The sequence below is a fragment of the Salvelinus alpinus genome, chromosome 12 (genome assembly GCF_045679555.1).
Source record: "Salvelinus alpinus chromosome 12, SLU_Salpinus.1, whole genome shotgun sequence".
NCBI classification, from domain to species: domain Eukaryota; kingdom Metazoa; phylum Chordata; class Actinopteri; order Salmoniformes; family Salmonidae; genus Salvelinus; species Salvelinus alpinus.
In genome coordinates, this window is record NC_092097.1 from 31,160,675 (window position 1) to 31,178,297 (window position 17,623).

General features: G+C 40.3%; 2 long non-coding RNA genes across 3 annotated transcripts; one reads left to right on the plus strand and one right to left on the minus strand.

Moving 5' to 3' along the window:
• Nucleotides 1–2,767: 2,767 nt before the first annotated feature.
• Nucleotides 2,768–7,867, minus strand: LOC139535864 (uncharacterized). Its single transcript, XR_011667213.1, has 2 exons — nt 7,277–7,867; nt 2,768–3,073 (listed from the first exon to the last, which is right to left on the minus strand). It is a non-coding gene; the product is annotated as an uncharacterized lncRNA (long non-coding RNA).
• Nucleotides 7,420–11,617, plus strand: LOC139535863 (uncharacterized). Of its 2 annotated transcripts, none has more exons than XR_011667212.1 (4): nt 7,420–7,963; nt 8,149–8,235; nt 10,904–11,014; nt 11,232–11,617. It is a non-coding gene; the product is annotated as an uncharacterized lncRNA (long non-coding RNA). The 2 variants fall into 2 exon arrangements; XR_011667211.1 differs by having other exon boundaries at nt 7,825–7,963; nt 10,904–11,038.
• The last annotated feature ends 6,006 nt before the right edge of the window (nt 11,618–17,623 follow it).

Sequence of the window (17,623 nt, forward strand, 5' to 3'; positions counted from 1 at the left end):
TGTCATTGTTTCATAATATTCTTTTTATTCAGTTTAGTCACATTATTTCTCAATTTACAGTACATTTGCCAATCAGTTGTGCAGCCAGACTTCTTTGCCATTCGTTTTGCCTCATCCCTCTCAACCATACAATTTTTTAATTCCTCATCATTCCACGGGGATTTAAACGTTTTCACAGCCATTTTCATAATGGGTGCATGCTTATTAGTAACTTGTATAAGCAATTTCATAAATGTGTCAAGTGCAGCTTCTGGCTGCTCCTCATTATACACCACATACCAACAAACAATTATTTACATCAACAACATAGGAATCACTACGAAACTTATTGTATGACCTCTTATATACTATGTTAGGCCTAGCCTTTGGAATTTTGTTTTTCCTAGATATGGCTAATATATTGTGATCACTACATCTGATGAATTTGGATACTACTTTAAAAGCATATTTCTGCCGCATTAGTAAAGATGTGAACAATAAAAATATTGATGATTTCATTCCTGTGCTGTTAACTACCTGGTAGGTTGACTGATACCAGGTTATCAGAATGTTTGCACTTGGTCTATAGCAGCTTCCCACCAGAATGGGCTTTAGGTGAGGTAAATTAACTTGTAGGCATATTACTTCAACACTATTTAACATGAGATCCTCTCTAAGCTTTACATTAATGTGGTTCAGAATATAAACAGCCACACCTCCACCTTTGGCATTTCTGTCTTTTCTGTAAAGTTATAACCATGTATTGCTACCACTATCATCAAAAGGTATTATCTAAGTGAGTTTCAGAAACTGTCAATATGAATGTCATCTGTTACTAGCAAATGATTGATTTTATGAACCTTGTTTTTTAAGCTACATATGTTAACGTGGGCTATTTTTTAGCACTTTTCTGGGATGCTTGATTGTTTTCATTGCTTTACTGGGAAGCTTAGCAGAAGTAGACATTCTCATGTTATTTATGTTAGTGCAGGGTGAGCTGCACAGCGGACTTCCTACTAGGGCACACCGCCTCAGTGCTAACAGTATAACTCTGGTTTCTGTATGCAGTAATTATGTGCATAAATAGCTGTAGGATGAGCAGAGGCATTCAGGGCAGTTAGAGGGACATAAATTAAGTTACATTATGTCTTCCAACACCCCTGGGATAATGTATATTTGCTGAAGCATTATGACAACTCAGCGACACATTAGTACGGATTAACTGAGCTGGACTTGGGTAATTAATAATACAATCAAACTAGCAAAGGAAATGATCACAAGTCAGTCATAACATGGCTAATATACTAGTGTACCTATTTATGTAACAAGCTAAAAACACAGAGCATAACGTTAGCTAGATGGCTTGCTGCTAGGAGGACGTCATGTCATTGGAGGAGTGGGTGAGTGACTGACTTTTCCAGCTCGTATCGTTTTTCAGTGGCTACACAGTTAGATGCACGTGCCGTTTGGTTAGCTAGCAAGAAATGTGAATCGCTTTGCTAGATAGCTATGCTGAACGACTGTTATCCAGTTAGCATCTCTTGCGTTTGCAAACTCACTCTGGCTAGCTATTTACTCTGATTTCAGAGCACTCGTCTTGTGTGCCAGAGCTCAGAATAACTGATTAAATTACAAACGCGCAAGACCCGCTGAATACGGTGTCAGAAAACATACTCAAAAAAAGTAGTACTTAGTCATGAACGCTCTATATAAAAGATGTAAACGGTCTAACCAGCTCTGCCAGGGTGTGTAATGTACTCTCATTTGTGTCTGGAAGTAGCTAGCTAGCAAGTAGGCCAACTTTAGCCAGTTTGCTTGTTTGGGACAACGCATGCATTGGCAAGCTGCAGAAGGATGAGCAGGCTATTCCCCATCGTTTATCAGTGCAATTTTGACAGCCAACTAGCTTAAAAATGTTTGAGAAGGTTTATCTAATGTTCCTTTGTTAGATTTTAGCTCATCTTGCTCTGGCTAGCCTTAGTTGTTGATGTGCATATAGGGAAAGATAGCCTACCTTTTTATGGCTGTTTGATCAATAGGACTGTAAAGTTCCCAAATTTAAGAGGACACCTATGGTATTTAGTTACATATTTGCAGAAATCCAATTAAGTGTATTTTGTGGCTTTTGACTAATGTGTTCTAATGATTTAAAGTAACGCTGTTGCAACTACCTGTAAATACAGTCCAGTTCAAATTGAATGATGGCAGGCCCTTGTGGCAAATGGCTTGTTTCCATACAGGACTAATGTACCTCTGATTGGCTATGGCGCACCGACCTGCGTAGATTCAGGTCCTGGACGAGACAGATGTTTTTAATTAGGTTTTATTTACTGCAGTGTCTATTAATTGTCCAAAGCATGGCCGCTTTCCAACTTTATATTTCTATAGAATTTTTACAAATGCCTCAGTATATGCAATTCCCAAACACTAAGAATTTATGAAATCGTGAAAATTACCATATCTAAGGGCACGCTTCTAATATATATATATTTTTTAATAAAGTGTTCTTCCATTCTTCCTGGGGGTGTATTTGAACAGATTTCAATAGCCTTTTTAGCAACATGAAGTGTTGTCAGTTCCACTTTAATGGACACATTTTGGGGATGACCAAATGCAATAGTTTTGTATAAACAACTCATTTTCATGTATTTGTAAGATTACAAAACTAACTTTTTCCATAGCCGGTTTGTCATGTTGGTCTTTACATTTCTACTAACTTCTGTGATAAGTTAAGTGTATTTGTCTTGACGTTTAAGTTATGATTCAAAAGATAAAAAATTTAAAAACGTTTCAAAGTGAATACATGTTTAGTAATATTTCAGGCACATCATACAGGTGTCAACTACAATATATATCCCAGAAATGGTTAAAGAATGGGACAAATTGAATAAGTCAGTGCTTGTGTCCATAGAAGTTTGTATGAATGAGTGGTTACATACAATACATGTTGACAGAATGGCTGCGAGAGACAGTGAGATTGTTGTGGTTCTCCCAGGTAACGCCCTTGCTTCCGGAACCACTGAAGGACCCAGTATTGTCAGGAAACTTGAAGATGTGCGTCACCATCCAGGCCCATGACACAGCATGCAGTGCCCTGATAGGGAGAGGACAATGCAATATGTACCTTTCGTGACACAAGCCATGTTAGCATTCACGTCACATGTTGCTGAACAATTTAACCCCTCTTGTTAGTGTCTTTAGCTAGGTTTCTATCCAATTTGACAGATTTTCATGTGAATATTCAAAAAATCTGCATAAAAAAAACTTGTTTATTAAATTGGCTTGTTGCAGATAAAAGGCTGTAGTAACGTAGAGCACAAAAAAATACATTTAGCTTTTAAATTCCCATGAACCGAATAAAAAAATACAAGTAAAATGGGTTTCCATCGCATTTAACTATACTACTGGTTGCGTAATATAGCGCGTGTGCCCACTCTGGTATTGGCATGTGCTCTCTAGCCAACAGCACTATCTGCTGTTGGCTAAAGCGCTGTTGGCTAAAGCGCATGTATAGTCTACATGATGAGATTATGGACAATAGAGCTAGATTTTGCAAATAGCATTGATTATCATGTCACCAGAATAAAACCCTCAATAGTTATTGGAAAGGACCCTCAAGTTCATCACCTTGCACTTTCACCACCCTGTGAAGTTCATAATTTATTTAATCTGTAACCTAATAAACTCCATGCTCTTCCGATGAGTCGTAGTGGGAGGACCACAAATCGCTTGACTCCAAGTTTACTTTGATATGATGGTTATTATATCAATAGGTTTCCACCAACATTTCTCGCATAATTAATTTTACTGACACAAAAAGATCCCACCTTGTCTAGCTTATTTTGTTTTGCCGACATTTGGAAAGTTAACCATCAGGCCTGTCATGAGATTATTTTTCATCCGACCTGTACTTTACTCACATAAAAAGGTTGGATGGAAACCTGGTTACAGATATACAGTGCCTTTAGAAAGTATTTACACCACTCGACTCTTCCCACATTTTGTTGTGTTACAGACTGAAATTAAAATAGTTTAAATGTTTTTGTCACTGGCCTACACACAATACCCTATAATGTCAAAGTGGAATTGTTTTTCAAAATGTTTACCAATTGATAAAAATGAAAAGCTGAAATGTCTTCAGTAAACAAGTATTCAACCCCTTTGTTATGGTAAGCTAAAATATGTTCAGGAGTAAAAATGTGCTTAACAAGTCACAAAAGTTGCATGGACTCACTGTTTGAAACAATTGAATATCCCTTTGAGCATGGTGAAGTTATTACACTTTGGATGGTGTATCAATACACCCAGTCACTAAACATACAGGCGTCCTTCCTAACTCAGTTGCCCAAGAGGAAGGAAACCTTTTAGGGATTTAACAGTTACAGAGTTTATTGGCTGTGATAGAACAATGTTGTTGATCCATCCTCAGTTTTGTTACTCCACAATACTAACCTAATTGACAGAATGAAAAGGAAGCCTGTACAGAATAAAAAATATTCCAAAACATGCATCCTGTGTGCAACAAGGCAGTAAATTAATACTGCAAAAAATGTGGCAAAGCAATTCACTTTTTGTCCTGAATACAAAGTGCTATGTTTGGGGCAAATCCAATACATTCGGAGTACCACACTCCATATATTCAAGCATAGTGGTGGCTGCATCATGTTATGGGTATTCTAATCGTTAACGACTGGGAAGTTTTTCCAGGTTAAAAAAAATTAAAGGAATGGAACTATGCACAGGCAAAATTGTAGAGGAAAACCTGATTCAGTCTGCTTTCCACCAGACACTGGGAGATTAATTCACCTTTCAGCAGGACAATAACCTAAAACAAGGCCAAATCAACACTGGGGTTGCTTACTAAAAAGACAGTGAATTTTCCTGAGTGGCCGAGTTACAGTTTTAACTTAAATCTATGGCAAGAACTGAAAGTGGTTGTTTAGCAATGATCAACAACCAATTTGAGCTTTAACAATTTTTATTATAATAAAATGGGCAAATTTGCACAATCCAGGTGTGGAAAGCTCTTAGACTTACCCAGAAAGACTCAGCTGTAATCTCTACCAAAGGTACTTCTACAAAGTATTGACTCAAGGGTAATTATGTAAATGAGATATTTCTGTATTTCATTTTCAAAATATTAGCAAGCAATTCTAAAAACATGTTTTCACTTGGTCATTATGAGGTACTGGGTGAGAAATAAAAAATATATTTAATACATTTTGAATTCCTTAACAACAAAATGTGTAATATGTCAAGGGGTATTAATACTTTTTGAAGGCACTGTATGGAAATTCACATACAATATTCAGTTCATAAGCATCGACTCTAGGGTCCTTTGGTGAAAGACTGCTGTGTAAGGTATTGGGCAAAAAGTTTCTTCCCGGGCACTTATTCAAAGCGTCTTCAGAGTAGGAATTGTGATCTATGACCTGCACATTCATTGTGAAAGGCAAAAACTTATCCTAAATCAGTACTCCTATTCTGAGATGCTTTGTGAACACCGGCCCCGGTCTGTCTGCATGCTGCTTTCTAGTGGTCTAACTCCCTCTCCTCTCCATCTGAAATGCAACACCAAAAACATGAATTAGCTAAGTTACTGACTGACTAGGCTAACTAATGAAACTAATATAAATATGCACAAGACTATTCTGCCAAATAATAACAAAACAACAGCCCTATTGCAGTGTAATCAAGAGGGGCATTTTTCTTGCTGTCACTAGTGTATCAATAAACAGCAAGGGAATGAAGTAGTTTGACAAGAAGTATTCCCAATAGTCATATAGCTAGCAAATGAATAGTTATTTTCTAGAAACGTACTGTTGCTAGCTACAGTCCACTTAGCTAGCTAATGCGGTGAACTCAGACTGATTGTGGGAGTTATGTAATGTTAGCTAACTTTCCCCCAGCAGTTTCAATCTAGCTAACAGCATTTTCATCAACTTTGGATAGCTTAAAGTACTACTTAAGTCATCTTTGGGGGTCTGTCCTTTACTATTTATATTTTGGACAACTTTTACTTCACTACATTCCTAAAGAAAATATTGTCGTTTTTACTCCATACATTTTCTCCTGACACCCAAAAGTACTCATTACATTTTGAATGCTTAGCAGGACAGGAAAATGGTCCAATTCACACACTTATCAAGAGAACATCCCTGGTCTTCTCTACTGCCTCTGATCTGGCGGACTCACTAAATGATGTCTGAGTGTTGGACTGTGTCCCTGGCTATCCGTAAATAAATTGTGCCGTCTGGTTTTGATACTTAAGTATATTTTAGAAATTACATTAAAAAAAAGCTTATTTACCCTTTTTCTCCCTAATTTTGTGGTATCCAAATTGGTAGTTACAGTCTTGTCCCATCGCTGCAACTCCCATACGGACTCGGGAGGCGTGAAGGTCGAGAGCCGTGCGTCCCCAGCTGCACCTATGTGTCGGCGGTAACACCGTACACCTGGCGACCGTGTCAGTGTGCATGTTTTTAGCAGCATTTATCCACATGCAATCACCTCATTGGTTTTTAGGAGCATATACCCACGTGTGTGATTGAAAGATGAACTGAGGTCTATGCTCCAGTCAGTAGTGGTAATGCACCTTATATTGGTTGCCAACCACCAAATAAAGTCCAAAGAAGAAGAAGCCTGAAGGAGGAGAGATTACTAGAAAACAAACTTTTACAGGTTGATTAATTGTCGGAGTAAAGGACCTTGTGCATTTCAGGTAAAATAACAATCCAATGTTTATATCCAAGGCCAAAATTGCTAGCATTAACTAGCAACAGCAAGCTAGCTATTTAAAATTGCCATAAAAGTTTAATGCTTTTCGACCTGTCCCCAAATGAATATAGTTGGTTCAGAGTTTGTTTTGATATTTCAACCTGTGTGTCCTGATCGTGTCTGAGGTGGAACGACAAAAATCAACATGCACGCGATGATGTGCGTGCGGTCAGGTAACGTTAAGCATGTTAAACCGCTGCGCCACTCCGGAGGTCACATTTACTTTTGATACTTAAGTATATTTAAAACCAAAAACTTTTACTCAAGTAGAATTTTACTGGGTGACTTTTACTTCAGTAATTTTCTATTAAGGTGCCTTTACTTTTTCTCAAGTATGACAATGGGATACTTTTTCCACCACTGCAAATATAGCTATTATTTTTCCCCATGCATCTGCCTGATACAACTTGTCAGTTGTTAGCTAGTAAAGTAGGATGGATAAGTCAGAAGCCAGCTAGCAATGCCAAGTTCATACCTTTTACCAACAAAAATCATGTATGCATATAAAAGAGACAATTACCTTGAAGCAGATCATTTTTGGTTTTATTCCAGTACTTCAGGCCATGGAGTAATAACTAGCTACTTGTTTGTAGAACCGGCGTCTTCACCAGATGTCCCAAGTCAGCCCGTCTTCACCTGAACGAACTTCACAGGAAAGGTGTTGGCAAAATCACAGGCTGCGTCATGCGCTTGAGGGGGCGTTTACTTACTAGAACATGTCCTTCACTTTTATTTAAATCTAGCAGCAATTTGCAAGGGGTGTATGTTCTATTTATATTATTGGCTAATGTATTTATTTGCAACATGGCCTTTAAGTTGTTCTCACCCTAATCAACCGCTAGTAGCTAGATAGACTGCGTTTAAACAACGTTTGGCGCAGCAGATGCAGGAACTAGCTAGCTAACAAGTTAGCAAGCTAACTGGCTAATATCGTCCCTACAAAGAATGGTTACCAGCCGTCCTGCGCGCAGGTTGTTCGCTTTAGGACTAGCCCGAGTATATCTTATTTAGTTAGCTATGGACTCAATGTCTTTAATACGAGGTGTTTTATTGCGAAATGACGACTCGCCTTATCAAAACCTCAACCGAGAATTCGCAACGAGAATTTCTTATCCTAGCCCTGAGTCACCGACTCCTCAAGTACCCGACATCACAGAGACCAGCGCTGGTCTGGAGTGGTTTGAGATGGGCCTAGCGACCTCATCTGGTAAGTGATGAGATAGCAAGACAGGTTAATGTTGTATGTTCTCCTGTAAGTGAGTAGCTTAAGCAAAGATGTCTTATTTTTATTTATTTTTATTTTTTTAATCTGTGGCTATAGTAAGAAACGTTACATATACACAGTGCTGCCTGCTATGTTTAACTAGAGATAATATTTTAACCACACTGCAGGTCCCGCGAGGAGCACAACAGACCAGGGAGTACCGCGGTCTCCTTATGTCACTGGATCAGTCAGCACCCAAAGCTCTCCAATCAGCAGTAAGTGATGGAATTACTGATGCACACTGTAATGTCATCAGCTCAACTGGCCTGATTTATTTCACATTACAATGTCTAAAGCAGGGGTGTCAAACTAGGACCGGAGCAGTGGTGTAGCACAGTTTCGCGTGACCCCCACAAGGTTCGAGCAAGGACCTTTATTTTTCTTCCATGGGCAGAGAGAAAAATGCTAATCTATAGCTATAGCTAATCTCATGCAATTTTTCAAATGTTGCCGTGAGGCTGATGGAAAATGTTGCTGTTTTAGAGCTCAGGGATTCTTGAACGATTGGACAATCTAAACTTTTTCCCACAAATATTTGTAATAATATTAACAAATAATTGTATATATTTTGATGAACCAAATGATAAGATATCACACCATGTAAAGGAACAATCTCCTAATAAAAAATATATAATATAATCTAACTAGATTTGTCAACTCTGTCAGACACCATAAAAGCATTTCATTTTTACAATTATTGTACAACACGTGTTTAATGACATTGAAAGTTTAATTCTAGCATTTAGATTATTCAAATATGTAATACAAATCTCCAAACGTCTTTTTGTTTTGTTTTATAGCACTATTAAATGCTCCAGGGCTATTTTCGTAAGCATTTTGACGTTCTTTTTCTAGATTTAGAACAACATTTATTTAAAAAACAGCATTTATAAAGCAAACATCCCTTAGGTCAAGCACACTAAATACTTTGACTCCATCACATCTGACAACAGATACTAAAAATAAAAGTTAAGTACAAACATTTTTTTAAATATGAAAAATAATTCATTTGAAAATCCCCAATAAAATAATGGTTGTTATCAGATCTTTCAACACCATGAAGGAGTTGACGTTAGACAAAAATCTTAGTTTGTTTTACGGTGTTGACAAATTGCTTTTTGTTCTTCATTCAAGTGGTTTATACAGTAGCAATTTTGTTTTTCGTTAGTTGCATATTTGAAAAAAGTATAATTCTATCTTAAACTATTAGGCTGATGGGGTTGACAGTTTATGGTTGTTACCATGGGGATTCCGATATATTGTTTGTTTTAAATCTATCAAAAGTAGAGAACTTTACAGACCATGAGTGGTCTTGTTTCACTACATGTAATGAGGATGTTGGGGTCTTTGTCACGGATCCTCCCGGTACTGCTGCTCATTCTGTTCACCAGTTCCAAAGGTCTACGTCACCGGCTTTCTAGGCTTCACTGAACGGATTCATTGTCATCAATCCCGGACTGTCTTGTCTGATTACACACACCTGATTCCTATTTCCCCTGATTAGTATGTTATATATGCACCCTCTGTCTTTGTCGGTTATTGTTCCCATGTCTGTTGGGTGTGTGAGTACCTATGCGTTGGTGCAGCTTTATATATTGTGTATTACGGGTATCGTCATTCAACGAGGTTTACCCTCGCTCTTTTGTTTGGGTACGGCCCAGTGTTTTGTATACATGTTTGTTTTGGGTGTATTAAAAAACCCTATTGTGTATTCATGTGCCTGTCTCCAAATCGTTTATACCAGCGTGACAGTCCTTATGGTATAGCTGACACAGCTCATTCCTGGTTAATTTAGAATTTTAGGCAAATCTGATGGAGTTGACCAAATCTCCAGACACTTCTTTTAGGGATCAGTCTTAAGAAATATTCTTTAAAGTCACAGAGAGCTATTGCAAGAAACTACATAATGTTATTTTTTTGTTAATATCCCTTCATTGGCAGTTTTTATAATTTAAAACACTTTTTTGGAGAGTTTGAAATTGGGATCCTTTGCTCCGGACAAGGGCATTTACAGGCATAGAGCAGACATGAAAATGAATCATATTGAGAAAATTCCAAAAAGAAATATTTTCCCTTATAACATTCCCCTAAATGCACATTTTATGTTTTTATATCTCTATATCAAGTTTCCCTGCCGGACAAGGATTGTCCCGACTTTCAAGAATCTCTGAGCTAATTTCCTGCTGTTCTGCACATTTTGCCATGAGGCTGAGAGAACATTTAGCAGTTTAAAGCTAATTTCCTGTCATTCTAAAATGTTTGTGTTCATATGCTATCTGGGGGGCCTGTCCTTTTAAGGGTTGGGGGCCCCCAAAGTGCGTGGACCCCCCTGCCTTGCGTGGGCTGTGGGAGTGTGTGCTACACCAGTGGTCCAGAGGGCCACACTATATATTAGTTATTATATTTGCACCCTGACTGTCTAGCTTTCATTTCTGTGATTTATTAGCGAGCTAGACAGAAGTCTTGAAATTGTATGAATGTAGGTCCATTATCATTTCTACACAGTTTTGATTTGGTTTTAGTCATTTTAAAGTATATTGAGTTCGATTCCCCTTCGGATTGGACCCTCGCACAGAGTTATTTTGACACCACACTGGTCTAAAGGCTTGCATTTTGAGACTTGTTGCCCATCTCCTAGACAGGATTTCAATGAAGCTTCATTAGTATGGTGAAAACACCCTGAAATAAAGTACACTTCCACTATGAGCCCACATCTTAGTCTATTTAATACTGTGCAAAAGTAGGCCTACACAGCCCTCTGCCTTATTGTAAGCACATAAGCTGTAGGCTACTGAAGTTCCATTTGCTAGGGTAGGCTAAAGGGTGTGGCAACAGTGAGTTGTGAGGTCCTTGGTGACTTTGTGGACACACTTAAAATTACAGACTTTGCAGTTCCATCCACCCCAGTGCAGAGCTGGGGGATCCCCCATAATCCAGAGGAGGATCCATGGACGGCTAGTCCTACACAGCACAGAACACAACCATCCCCCCTGGGTAACGAACCCTCAGAACCCCTGGGTACATTCCTCTCGATGAGTAGACACCTCCTAATGCACTGTTAGAGAAGTGGTCCCTCTTACCATACACAGAAGTGTGGTTATGTGTGGCTATGCATGTTTTTTAAGTTCTTACTTTATCATCTTGGTCATGTGATCAGCAAGGACAGCTCAATTCACAGAAGCTAATGGTATTTTTCCCTCCTCTGAAACAGCTCAAACTGTCCCTGTTATCAGAAAGAGGAGGGTTTATGCACTAGCCCAGCCAGTGAGAAGCATATCTGAAGAGGACCTATCTAGTAAAGAAGGGATATTGGAGAGGGGGAGCAGAAAAGGGAAAGACAGCAGACCTATCCTGGGAGATCTGTTTGATTAACACACTGACTGATTTGTAACTGCCGCTGACTTTTTAATGTTTGATTATTTCCAATGTAATGCTGGTGAACTCTGATTTGAGATTCTCAATTCTCCATTGTGGATGGTCTTTTAAAGTAACGTACAATTCCTTACAGATTACCTAGTTTGATCCCCTCCTGTTTGTAATATGTTTCATCAGTTTTGCAGTATGTCATTGTTCTAATAAAATATAATCAAAAAGGTTGAAATAGTAGAACATTTAAAATTTACAGAGTGAAATAGTAGTATAGTGACAACCACTAAATGTCACTGTTGTGTTATTTCCTGTCTACCACTTTCCTCTCTCATACTGCTGGGTGTGTGAGTGAGAGGTTATCCTGTGATCTTGTACTTCACTGAGAAAAATGAAACATGCACTAGTAGATCATCTTTAACGGGTGTGATCGTGTCTAAGAGGGCATCGGGTCACCCCCTACTTCTTCTGACCCTTCATCCTTCCATGACATAGAAAGATGTGAATAGACAAACACTGAAGTTTTTGTCTGAAGTGGATGTGAATTTAACAGGATTGGGAATGTCTAGGACAGAGAAGGGTAATGACATTGTCAGACTAGCCATCCCCAAATGAGTGCCCAAATGGGGCAATCGTTTTTCCACAGACTGGCAGATGGGCCAGGTACTCTAGGAACTCATGTTTGCTAAACAACAGCCTTATGTAGAACTTTGATTTGTATATTCAGTCTGCTTTGAAACGTAATGAATATGTCTCTACGTACAGTGGAAAAATACCCGATATATAAACAAATATATATTAAGAAGAAGAATTAGGGAACCCTTTCAAGAGTATACAGGCCTTAAGCCTTTGTGTTGGGAAAGAGAAATTGTTGGATTATTGAATTCAATGAGACTCCTCTACCCTTGAGTGGGTGACCTACTCATCCTCAGGGCCTATGCATGAAGGGTCCACTATCCCACACATATGGTGGAGAATTGCCACACTCACCTACAAAATGGATTAGGGAGCATATTAACATAATCTGGAGTCTTATCAGGGGTTAAATTTGGATAGTCTGTCTCCCTGATTTTTGTTTTTTCTAAAATTGCCACTATATATTCTGTTTTGCTACACCCCCTCTCATCCCCACCACCACACACATTAGACATGGGCTTGGTGTTGGAGGGTGGGAGGGAGGGTGGGTCACCTAATCCCTGTTAGGGTGGAGGCACAAAGCGCATGTCGGTGCAGGAGGGGCCAAATGCTTACATCACATCTGTCTCACTCTAATGACACATTTGATCGTCCTTTATAGATCATCCCTGCCCTTTTACTTCTACATGACTTGGCTTGCTGACAGCACATTGTGGTTCACACCAATCAATACCTGAATCGTAAAATGGTGAGAGTGGTTGGGGCTGGGACGAGGGTTAGGGTGAGAGTATGGTTGGGGTTGGTGCTGGGACCAGGGTTAGGGTGATAGGGTGGCTGGGGCTGGAACCGGGGTGGGTGAGAGGATGGTTGGTGCTGGGACCAGGGTTAGGGTGATAGGATGGTTGAGGTTGGTGCTGGGACCAGGGTTAGGGTGATAGGGTGGCTGGGACCAGGGTTAGGGTGAGAGTATGGTTGGGGTTGGTGCTGGGACCAGGGTTAGGGTGATAGGGTGGCTGGGACCAGGGTTAGGGTGAGAGTATGGTTGGGGTTGGTGCTGGGACCAGGGTTAGGGTGATAGGGTGGCTGGGGCTGGAACCGGGGTGGGTGAGAGGATGGTTGGTGCTGGGACCAGGGTTAGGGTGATAGGGTGGCTGGGACCAGGGTTAGGGTGAGAGTATGGTTGGGGTTGGTGCTGGGACCAGGGTTAGGGTGAGAGTATGGTTGGGGTTGGGGCTGGGACCAGGGTTAGGGTGAGAGTATGGTTGGGGTTGGGGCTGGGACCAGGGTTAGGGTGGCTGGGGCTGGAACCGGGGTGGGTGAGAGTATGGTTGGGGTTGGTGCTGGGACCAGGGTTAGGGTGATAGGGTGGCTGGAACCGGGGTGGGTGAGAGGATGGTTTGGGGGCTCTGCTGTGGAATGCATGGAGATTGACAGGAGGGACAGCAGAGTTTGATGGAGGGATACAAATAGTTAGACATGTCACAAGCCACCGCACACCCCTCGACACAATAGAACCAGGGACATGGGGGGGTGAGTTGTCACTTTGACTCCACTTTCTTTCAGCTTCCCTCCTCACACCCTCTTGAGCCTTTTGGGGGGTTTTTGACATGACACATTTGGCCCTTTGTTTCCCTTACCAACATTTACCCCTCCACCCCTTTCACTCCTTTCACTCTCTGAAAAACATTTCTATCTTCCTTTTTGAGAAATAAAAGTTGTAGATGTACCCTATCCTGTGTGTCCTCTTGTGTGGATGAGCTACATTGACTTTTTTCCCCCATATTTTCTTACGTTACAGCCTTATTTTAAAATTGATTAAATTCTTTTTTCCCCTTATCAATCCACACACAATACCCCATAATGACAAAGCGAAAACATGTTTTTTGACATTTTTGCAAGATGTATTAAAAATAAAAGACAGAAATACCTTATTTACATAATTATTCAGACCCTTTGCTATGAGACTCGAAATTGAGCTCATCCTGTTGCCATTGATAATCCTTGATGTTTCTACAACTTGATTGGAGTCCACCTGTGATAATGCAATTGATTGAACATGATTTGGAAAGGCACACACATGTCTATATTAGGTTCCACAGTTGACAGTGCATGTCTGAGCAAAAACCAAACCATGAGGTCAAAGGAATTGTCCGTAGAGCTCCGAGACAGGATTTTGTCGAGGCACAGATCTGGAGAAAGGTAGCAAAAAATGTCTGCAGCATTGAAGGTCCCCAAGAACACAGTGGCCTCCTTCATTCTTAAATGGAACCACCAAGACTCTTCCTAGAGCTAGCTGCCAGGCCAAACTGAGCAATCAGGGGAGAAGGGCCTTGGTTAAGGAAGTGACCAAGAACCTGATGGTCACTCTGACAGAGCTCTAGAGTTCCTCTGTGGAGATGGGAGAACCTTCCAGAAAGACAACCATATCTGCAGCACTCCACCAGTCAGGCCTTTATGGTAGTGGTAAAAGGCACAAGACAGCCTGCTCAGACCATGATAAACAATATTCTCTAGTCTGTTGAAACCAATAACTTTTTGGCTTGAATACCAAGCGCCATGTCTGGAAGAAACCTGGCACCATCCCTACGGTGAAGCATGGTGATGGCAAAAGCATGCTGTGGGGATGTTTTTCAGCAGCAGGGACTGGGAGACTAGTCAGGATTGAGGCAAAGATGAATGGAGCAAAGTACAGAGAGATCCTTGATGATAACCTGCTCCAGAGTGCTCAGGACCTCAGACTGTGGTGAAGGTTCACCTTCCAACAGGACAACGACCCTAAGCACACAGCCAAGACAACACAGGAGTGGCTTCGGGACAAGTCTGAATGTTCCGATCGAACATCTGAAAATAGCTGTGCAGCCACGCTCCCCATCCAACCTGACAGAGCTTGAGAGGATCTGCAGAGAGGAATGGGAGAAACTCCCCAAATACAGATGTGCCAAGCTTGTAGTGTCATACCCAAGAAGAATCGAGTCTGTAATCGCTGCCAAAGGTGCTTCAACAAAGTACTTAGTAAAGGGTCTGAAAACTTATGTAAATGTAATATTTCTGTTTTTGTTAATGCTTTTGCAAAAAATTATATAAAGCTGTTTCTGCTTTGTCATTATGGGGTATTGTGTTTTTAATAAATTTTTGAATAAGGCTATAATGTAACAAAATGTGGAAAAAGTCAAAGGGTCTTAATACTTTCCGAATGCACTGTATGGTAGAGAAATGAACATTCAATGCTCTGGCAACAGCTCTGGTGGACATTCCTGCAGTCAGATTGCCAATTGCACGCTCCCTGGAAACTTAAAACATCTGTGGCATTGTGTTGTGTGACAACTGCACATTTTAGAGTGGCCTTTTATTGTCCCCAGCACAAGGTGCACCTGTGTAATGATCACGCTGTTTAATCAGCTTCTTGATATGCCACACCTGTCAGGTGGATGGATAATCTTTGTAAAGGGGAAATGCTCACTAACAGGGATGTAAATACATTACTGCACCAAATTTGAGAGAAATAAGCATTTTGTACATTTGGAACATTTCTGGAATCTTTTATTTCGGCTCATGAATCATGGGACCAACACTTTACATGTTGCGTTTATATTTTTGTTAAGTGTATCTTTGACATATAAGTGGGTCTTTCTCCTTGAGGAAACTGGATAATTATTAAATAGCACATTTTGCATAACCTGTAGGTAGGACAGATTGTTCAGAGTTTCTGCTCTTTTCTATAACCTGTAATAAGTAAGTAAATATTCTTGGTGCTTGTAGGGATAGATCAGGGTGAACACAATAAGTGTAGGGAGAACAATAAATGGAATATACTTGGCATATAGGTTTCACCCTCATGGGTGGCATAAATTGGGATAAGGGGAATGGGTGGGGTATATGCAAATGTAATACTATATTATTACTAGCTAAAAAAATGTATTGCGGACCCTAGTGTTTTTGCAGATATTACTGTAGTATTTACTATAGTATACTACAAAGTTCTATAGTAAGTACTACACATGAACGAGGGATACTACAGTGTGTAGTGTGTTCTCTTTTTGACAGCAGTTTAATGATATCCAGAAGTAACACCCAACTGCCAAGGGTAATGTGAGGAAGGCAAGCACTGCAATTTGGGAGTATGGAATATGTCTGCTGGACTCTTGTCCTGTCCTGAGCGTTGTAACTGATAAAACAACAATTCAATTATCTGTATGCATTTATGCAAATCATTTTTTCAACATTATTTTTTAGTATCTTTACTGTCATGGGGTGCTTAGCCTTGAAAAGCCATCAGTGACGAAATGACTAAATGTCTACTTACCAGTGAGAAAGATGAGTCTATGCGCTGTGGTATTATGGCTTGTCATTTTGCATGTGTATAGTCCTTCATTCCTGTGAGTGGAGGAGGAGAGAGCCTCCAGGAGAACTGTTAGAAGACAGCTGCACGCTGTGTCTGTAGACATGACTCCAGTTAGAGGAGAGAGAGGACCAGATGTCACTGGTGGCTAGCCGACTGCCCACGGACCATGTGAAGCTGTGAGGTTTGGCCTGAGGGTCAGTACAGGAGCAGGGCAGGAGAACGGACTGGCCTGGGAAGGCAGTGATCTCTGTCTGTTCAGGGCCTGATAGAGTACAGCCTGTAGAATACAAACAGTGACATGTCTGATTGTTGACACATCGGAGTAGGAATGTAGGAGATGACCCTAACGCCTAACCGATGATGCAGGATCTAGATACCATTTCAAGAAAAACATATACATTCCCTGGTTCATTTTGTAGGTGAGTATGTATTGTGTGTGTGGCCATTCTCCACTATATGTTCTTCCCTGAGAAGGCTACTAGTAATAGGTTTTGTCATTATGATGTTAGTGAGCAAGTTTTGCCACTATTATATTACTCACAAAAATGCACAGTTGTATACAGTATATCATCTTGCAAGTTGTAGATTGTGCTAAGGAAGTTGATGAAAATAAACATTTTGTCTAACCTTCCACATGGAGTCTGATGTCTCTGAACATGCTCCATGTTGATTTTACACCTGTACAGAGCGTCATCCTTCTCAGTGATGGTTGTGAGCTAGAGAGAGAGGTTCCCTGTATGCTTCTTGTTGTTATACGCCTCTGTACTCATCACTTACACTAGACTTCCTGATCCCTAGGATCTCTCTGATTGGCTCAGCTTCAACGGTCCATCGGACATACTCAGGCTTGGCGTCGGGTTCAGAACAGGAGCAGGACAGGCTGACCAGGATAGGCAGTCATCTGTGTCACTTCAGGGCCCCAGAGTACAGCCTATAGAAACAGACAGCACAGAGACAGACCAGTGTGAGGGGGAGGTGTCACCTATAGACCAAGTACCTTTGACAGCCTGTCAGGATGTGCTGTAGCAGGCCACAACCACACGGATAATGCAAAAAACAGAAATGGTTGTTGATATGGTAGGAAAAAAAGTGCATCAAATGCCCCATTTTTACCATTATGTTGAAATATATGACACTTTGGACTGTATTGAAATGCAGTAAACATAATACACAAAAAGTGGTCATTTCAAATAACACTTGGAGTACAGTTTTTTCATATTGAAAATATATTAAAATATGTTGAATCAGTAGTTCTGTAG